The sequence below is a fragment of the Arachis ipaensis genome, chromosome B3 (genome assembly GCF_059453495.1).
Source record: "Arachis ipaensis isolate K30076 ecotype BB chromosome B3, ASM5945349v1, whole genome shotgun sequence".
Lineage (NCBI taxonomy): Eukaryota > Viridiplantae > Streptophyta > Magnoliopsida > Fabales > Fabaceae > Arachis > Arachis ipaensis.
The window spans coordinates 94,890,509-94,898,461 of record NC_142438.1 but is presented as its reverse complement, the minus strand read 5'-3'; the positions used below and the strand labels follow the sequence as shown (position 1 = coordinate 94,898,461).

Below are 7,953 nucleotides of genomic sequence, written 5' to 3'. Positions count from 1 at the left end.
TGACAACTAAAGAAAGCAATAAATGACATGGAAACAAAAATTTGCATTAATTGGAATTAAAATAACAAAAGTGTTCATAACATGAAAATTGACATAAAAGAGAAAATAACAAAAGAGATGAAGAAGATAAAGACAATAAAGCATAGAAACATAAATGAAACTACACTAAAACAAGAATTAAAGTGCTGAAATTAAAAGGAAACTAAGCTAAAAATCCTAATTCTAGAGACAGGGGGGAGCTTCTCTCTCTAGAAACTAAGAGAAAACATCATAAAAACTAAACCTAATTGTCCCCCTTCATCCTTCTTCAATTTGGCCTTAAATAGCTTCAAAAAATGAATTAGATTGGGTTTTGGGGGCCCAAAAATCGCTGCCAGTGAGTTGCAATTAATGAGGTCACGTGCAGGGACCTGTGCGGACGCACAGATGTGTGCGTTCGCACACATGCTGAATTCTGACTTATGCGTACGCACACTTAGACTTATGTCCACTATAGCAAATTGCATATCATTTTGATGCCCTGGACGTTAGCTTTCCAGTGCCATTGGAACTGCCTCATTTGGACCTCTGTAGCTCAAGTTATGACCAATTTAGTACAGAGAGGTCAGGGCTGGCAGCTTTCCAAATCCTTCATTTCTTGAATTTTTCCCTTTTGCATGCTCTTTTCACTTTCAAGCACAATTTAGGAAGAAATCTCAAAAGCATGCTATTTAGGTGAATAAATGTGGGTTTATGTGATGGAATCCACTCAAATCAAACCAAAATATATCGTAAAATATGGATTCATCAATTCCCCCACACTTAAACCAAGCATGTGCTCATGCTAAACCAACCAAAGGAGATGAATGAAGGGGGTAATTATTAATGCAACTACCTACATACATGTAACTCTACTAAATGCTATCTATATATATCTACACTATGATTCCTATTGAGTTTGGCAAAAATAAACAAAAGAATCTCAATCAATCCAAGTAGGAACTTAGGGCCAAGACAAGGAAAATATAGCAATATGATCAATGTCCAAAGATTGATTTGAAATTTTCAAAATTAAGTTCAACAACTTGCAAAAAGATACAAAATAAGCAATGAAAACATAGAATTGAGCAATTGAAACCCTCACCGGATGTGTTTACACTCTAATCGCTCAGTGTGTAGGGTTTAATCACTCAATCCTCCTTTAATCATGTTTCTCAAAGATTTGCAAGTCATCTAACAATCAACTAATACTTGATGAATGAATGCAAATATCATGAGGACTTTTGTGGGTTGTAATGGGGCTTAGGTAAGGGTAGGATTAATATGGTTTAGTGGGCTAATAGATTGGATCTTTGATTAGCTCAATTATCCCACCTAATCCTATATCATGCCATATACATAACAAAACAACCTAACTACCCATTTATTCTCTTTCTCACATTCACTCATGCATACTCTTTCCAATTCAACTACATATGCATCTCTTATTTACATTCTTATTATCATTTATCTTTCTTTTCTTTTTCTCTTTTTCTTTTTTTTTTCTTTTTTTTCTTTTCTTTTCTGATTATCAACAAAAAGAGATGCATATGTTTTAACCAATAGATGCATGAGTAGTTACCCATTTTTCCATATTTTCAATGAACACTCAAAGCTAACTAACTACTAATATTTCTCACAAATTTCCCCCACACTTGATTAACACACACACTCAAACCCAAGCTAATCAAGGATACAATCAATAGACATAATGGTTTTTCACTTAGGGTGAATGATGTGCTTATAATGAGAACAAACGGGAATTAAAGGCTCAAAAAGTGGTTTACAAAGATAGATGCAAGGGTTGGCCATATGGGTTAGTGAGCTATGCAAAGATGGCCTCAATCATACTAAATGTAATCCAAAACAACAAATATAGGACATATAGACTAAAGCAAATCTAAGATTACAATCATAAAAGGAGTTTATCACACAAGAACAAAAAATTGTGGTTAAAAATGTGCAACCACACAATTAAAGATCAAATCTCACATGGTATTTGTTCAAGCTCTTTTCTATGTTCCATAAAAAGATACTTCAAGCAAGTTCAAAAACAAGTTTCAAATCTAATCAATGGAATGCCCTAAAAAGGGGTTTCTTGAAAATTCTTTGTTGTTTTACCAAAACTTATTTACTATATGTATGTATGTATGTATGTTGTGATGGATGCAATTTGAAAATCTTTCCTAGTTCTATTCCTAATTTTCAACAAGCAAAAATTAACATGAACAATTAGGACAAAATTGAACCAGGTGCTATACTATTCACGTCATCCAATCATAATTTCTATCTATAAAATATATACTAAGAAAAAGATGCAAAACGCAATAGATATAAACTATGAATAGCCTAAGACATATATACTAGAAGGAAATGCAATGCAATAATCAAAATCACTCCCAATATATACAAGAAACCTACTAAAAGAAGTAAAAATTAAGTGCAAGGTGTTTGGAAAAAGAAAGTTTACACCCCAAAATGGCGAATCCTCTTCCACACTTAAGCGTTGCACGGTCCTCCGTGTACAAACAAAATCCGGGGAGAATGTCTCTCAAGAGCTCCACCTTCGGTTGGCGGATGTGGGGACTTGGATTGTGTGGAGATTGCCAAGTCCATGTATGCTCGGCATCTCCCTCCTCGGTGTCCTCCTCCTCTCCCGGCTCCTTGCCTTTATGTCTCATCCTCAAAAAGAAGAGCAAAGTATAGTTAGGACTCATAGGGCAAGTAGCACAAAAGGGTAAAGGAGAGAGTAAATAAGCATCTAATTGAGAAATTTTGTATAGTGGCATGAAATACACACGACGACCGGCTAATGTGGCATCCACACAATGAAAAAGTAAGCATGAGTTCCTCAACTAAATGGCCTAAGATGCAACTAAGAGATGAGTGTCATTCAAGCACATGCAACTTAGGCAACTACAACAAGAGTGAATTGAATGTAGAAATTATTGGATATTGAAGTTGTGCAACTGAAAGCTCAAGAGTGATACAAAATATCACAATAAACAACAACCAATCCATTAATGAAAAGAAAACTACTTATTCATCATGAAAAACAAGGAAAAAGTCACATGGTATAGGTACTTGTTACAAAAAGTGATACACTTGATAGCAATCAAGTTAGGTCACTCAAACAAATGCAAAGCATTAAAAAGAAACAAGTACCGAACATGTGATCCATATGATATGAAAATCAAGATGAACAAGTAATTTCAACTCAATTCACCAAAGTGAAAGTGCACAATTCAAGATACCAAACAAGGATAAAGTTTAATGCATATAGTAGCTACAACATATGAATCAAACTCATAATTCATCTAGGCATTTAAACAAGGCTTTTATGCTCAGTGCACATATTTATCAAACTTGAAACCAAATTCAAGCAAGAAGCAACCCAATCAATGTTAAACAAACACTTGCAACTTATTTATTTGTCAAACAACTAAACTAAAGCTAATATAATTACCAAAATAAAAGTGAAATGCAAACAAAACAAAGTAAAACAAGTAGAGAGGAGGGAAAAAGCAAGAGAAGAGAGGGGTGGAAGAGAGAAGAAGAGAAGAAGTAGAGAGAAGAGGAGAAAAGAAGTATAAGGGTGAGAAAACAGGGGTGTGCGTACGCACAGGTAAGTGTGCGTACGCACACTAGGCGAATCAGGGGAGTGTGCATCCGCACCAGGTGTGCGAACGCTATCAGCAGAGAGGGAATCAAGATGCGTGCGTACGCACCTAGGTGTGCGCACGCACAGAGGTGAAGAAATGGAGGGTGAGCGGATGCACAAGTGTGTGTGAGCAATCTGAACAGAGAGGAGATCAAGAAGTGTGTGTGCGCACAAGCGTGTGCGCATGCACAGAACACACTTTTTTTTTGAAAAATAATTAAAGGATCATGTGTGCGTGCGCACACAGGTCCGTGCGCATGCACAGGAGCATAAGGGGGCAGGGGTTCACGCGCACATGCTGTGCCAGCACTGCGGACAGAAGGCAAAATCATACGTGTGCATGCGCACAGATCGGTGCGCACGCACAGGTTGCAGAAAGTAGAAGTTGTGTACGCATGCACGGGTGGGTGCGTACGCATAGATGCCTTGTTTTTCAAAAAATTTTCTTTCAAAATCTAAGGCTCCAAACCTTAGTTCAACCAAAACTCAACACCAAAACATGCAAGAACCCATAAATTCATGATCCAAACCAAAATTAACATAACTAACTCAAAATTAAATTAATTCTAAGCTAACCAAGCATAACAAAAAGCAAATAAGTCAAAATATATACAAAAAGAGAAGAGTTAGAACAATGTTACTAAACACTTTTATTTAATGTCTTTAAGTTAGACAATTGGGAGAGCCCTTGCTATGGTGGCTTGCGCTTGACTTCCCCACCAAATGCTTGAATGTCCAATGTACTCTGGGATCCCAATCCTAACCATCAACAAAGATAATCAAAAAGCAAGCTATTTACATATTAACATATTTACAATAGCCAACAATTTTACACCATTGCAACTCCCCAGCAACGACGCCAAATTTGACGACGACCAATTTGCATAGGTTAGGAATTCGATTATCAAAATGGAATTAGCGTTGTAAGTATAGTCCTAACCCAACAAATTAGCCATCAATCAAATGTTATCACAATACAAAACAAAATATAAACCGAGAGTATTTAGCTCCCGGGTCGTCTTCCTTAGGAGTTTCAATGAAATATACATTTATTGGCTATGTGAGAGAACATGGGGGATTGGGAATGGAAGCAAGAGAGCAAGAAATGTAAATAGCAAGAATTGAAACAAGCATGCAAGGAATTGAAAAGAAAGCAATTAAAGGACTCTTTGCAAGAAGTGGGTAATCTAGGTTTTCTATCCTAGTTGTGGACCACAAACATGGCAATTGTGTGAAATCAATCCAAATTAGTCAATCCTCCTTGAGAATTAGTCAAAGGGTGTAATTGATCTCAATCCATAAGTCCTAGTCAACTCACTAATTACTTAGTGAAAGACTAGCGTCAATGGAAACCAAACCAATTAACTATTCTCACACAATGCGGAATGGACATCCACAACTCAATTCCACCCAAACATCCAATTTCTCAACTAAGGAATTAAACATGCAAGAAATTAAACATCAAAGCAATAACAGTTAAAGCAATTAAATGCAAGGAAAGGAAACTTCAAATGTAAGAAAACATCTTGGCAAGTAATTGAGAGCTAAGGCTACCTATCCTAGACATTGACCACAAACACATGATGATTATGAAGAGTTAATCATACTTAGTCAACCTTACATCAAAGATAAGTCAAATAGGCATAGTTAATTTCAATCCCTAAGTCATATGTCAACACTAAGGGGGTCACATAGAGTCAAGGGAAACCAAATCAACTTTTTGCTATTTTCATTTGAGTCATCCCTAACTTCCTTGTTTGAATTTGAGTTATCTGTTGCTTTAATTTGTGAATTCTCGTTATTTAGAAATTGATCCTCATGTCACTTACTCTAATCCATTTTTATTCCCTAATTTTAACTTCCTAAACTCTTTTTTTTTAAATTCTAACCAAACCTAACCCTTCAAAACATCTCTTCTGGTTTTTCACTTTCTTTTTAACATTCTAACCAAGGCAAGATGATACTTTTTCTAATCAACTTGAATGGAAGTACATTTTGGATTGTTACTTTTTTTCTCAGTATTTTAACTCTTATAAAATCCTTAAATGCAAATTTACTTAACTCAATTTCCTCTTCTATTGCTCCTTTGCCACTTTGTGTTTCTTTTGATTATTTGCCTATTTGTTTTCCTATTTTTATTATATCCTAATTTTCTATTTTTCAGGATGTCTGCCAGCTAAAGAAAAGGAAAAGCAAAGGCAACTACTGGCAAACGTAAAAGAGGAGAATCCTCCATGTCCATCCTGGATATCATGCACGATAACTCCTGGCGGGAGAAACACTTTACCCCGCAGGAGAAGGCTGACCAGCTACTCCCTGCCACTGATCCCCTTAGATTTGCAAACCGATATTGTGAGCTGAAGTATTCGGTGTTTGCAACCTCCAGGAACTTGTACCTGGAGAGGACTTTGAAAATCCCAGAAGAACTCCAGCAATACACCTCTGAGCAAATCAAACAAAGAGGCTGGTTCTTCCTGGAGAGAAACCTGACTGAGGTCAATGTATCTTGGGTAAGGAAATTCTACTGTAATTACTTCAACACTTCCCTAGATGCAGTGAACCTTAGGGGGAAGCAGATTCTGGTCACTGAAGAGGCCATAGAGGATGTTCTGAAGCTTCTGCCTAAATCTGATCAGCTGGATGGCTATCAAAGAGCTGAGGAGGATATGCGCTTCCTGAAATTTGATTGGGATGCAGTCAAGGCCAGGATAGCCCTTGACCCGACCGTTCCATGGATCATGGGTCAGAACACCACCATGCCAAAGGAAATCAAGCGGATTTACTTAAATGATGAGGCTCGGCTATGGCACCAGATCCTGAGTAATTTTGTCATGCCAAGTACCCATGAGATAGAGATACCTGCCGCTATGATCACCCTCCTATGGTGTGTGATGGATGGTAAGGACATGTACCTTCCACGCTTTATCCGGTACTATATGGCCAGGGTCCATGTCTGAGGCACTCTACCCTTTCCTTATCTGATTACACAGCTAGGCCGTCGAGCTGACGTGCCTTGGGAGGATGCTGATGAGAAGCCACCTGCTGCAGAATGCAAGAAGATTATCCCTTACAGCAGGAACTTTCTGGCTTTGGGCTACAGACCTCCATTCCTCACTGCTACTACTGAGACAGCCACACCATCTGCCGGCTCCTCTTCTTCCACAGCAACCCCAGCTACCCCTGCTACCACCACTGCACCTCCACTTGCCTCAGAGCCCATCTATCACCTAGTGCACCACCTATTTCGACGGCTTGACCAGATGGAGCGTCGTAACAAGCGACGCTATGAGCACCTGAAGCTGATGATACGATCTGGCGACATCCCCTCCGAGCCTGACACACTATTCGAGGCATCTGAAGAGGAGGCGGATGATCACGAGGCAGAGACCCATCCACAGAGCGATGCTGCGCAGGCAGGCACAGAGCAGGCCGCATCACATCAGGAGGCTCCGTCTCAGATTCAGGCTGTAGACCCCGAGATCCCTATCCAGTCAGCACCTCCTCTGCAATAGGCAGATCCTCAGACCACCACCACAGAGACTCCAGCTACCCACCCTTCCAGTGATGACACCCCTTCACACCCTGCTTGAGTGAGCATCAGGGACGATGCTTCATTTTAAGTGTGGAGAGGTCACCATCTCTGGCGTATTTTTTGGTGAACCGCTACAGACTCTTTCATTTTATTTTGCTATTTTTTTGTATTTTTCTCTTTATTTTTATTTTTATTCTCCCAGTACTTATACATTGCTATTGTCATGTATTTATACTCTATTTTCTGTATTTCGCACTTTAGTTCATATTTTAGCCATTTAGTTTAGTTGCAATTCTAACTTATTAGTTATAGAAATTGTGGATTAATTAGTATAGTTTACCCTTTTTAGCATAAGATAGCTTAGTTTAATTTGAAAATATAAAAAAGAAGTAAACTAGAGACTTGAACATAATAGAAACAACCCACACCTTGTATATATAGCATTCCATGTTAGCTAGTTAACAACATTTCATCAAGGAGAAACACAAACTTTAAAGCCATTCAAAATAAATTTTACATTGAGAATAATGGGAACTTTTAATTTTACTTGCATGACATACATAATTGATAAATGATTTTTGAGCTAGAGAATACACAGCCTGTGAGTTTTGAGTTTAATTGTATAGTTACATTCAAACCATAATTTTATTCCTGTGTGTTCCGCCCTTCTTACTTATTCTGATGTTCTTTACTTTGTTTTAATCTATATGTCCGATTATAGAATAGAAATACATACCAAGAG

The 7,953-nt window shown here is 37.9% G+C and overlaps 1 pseudogene; it reads left to right on the top strand.

Moving 5' to 3' along the window:
- The first annotated feature begins 2,496 nt into the window (after positions 1–2,496).
- On the top strand, positions 2,497–7,269 carry LOC148571638 (uncharacterized; annotated as a pseudogene).
- Positions 7,270–7,953: the final 684 nt, after the last annotated feature.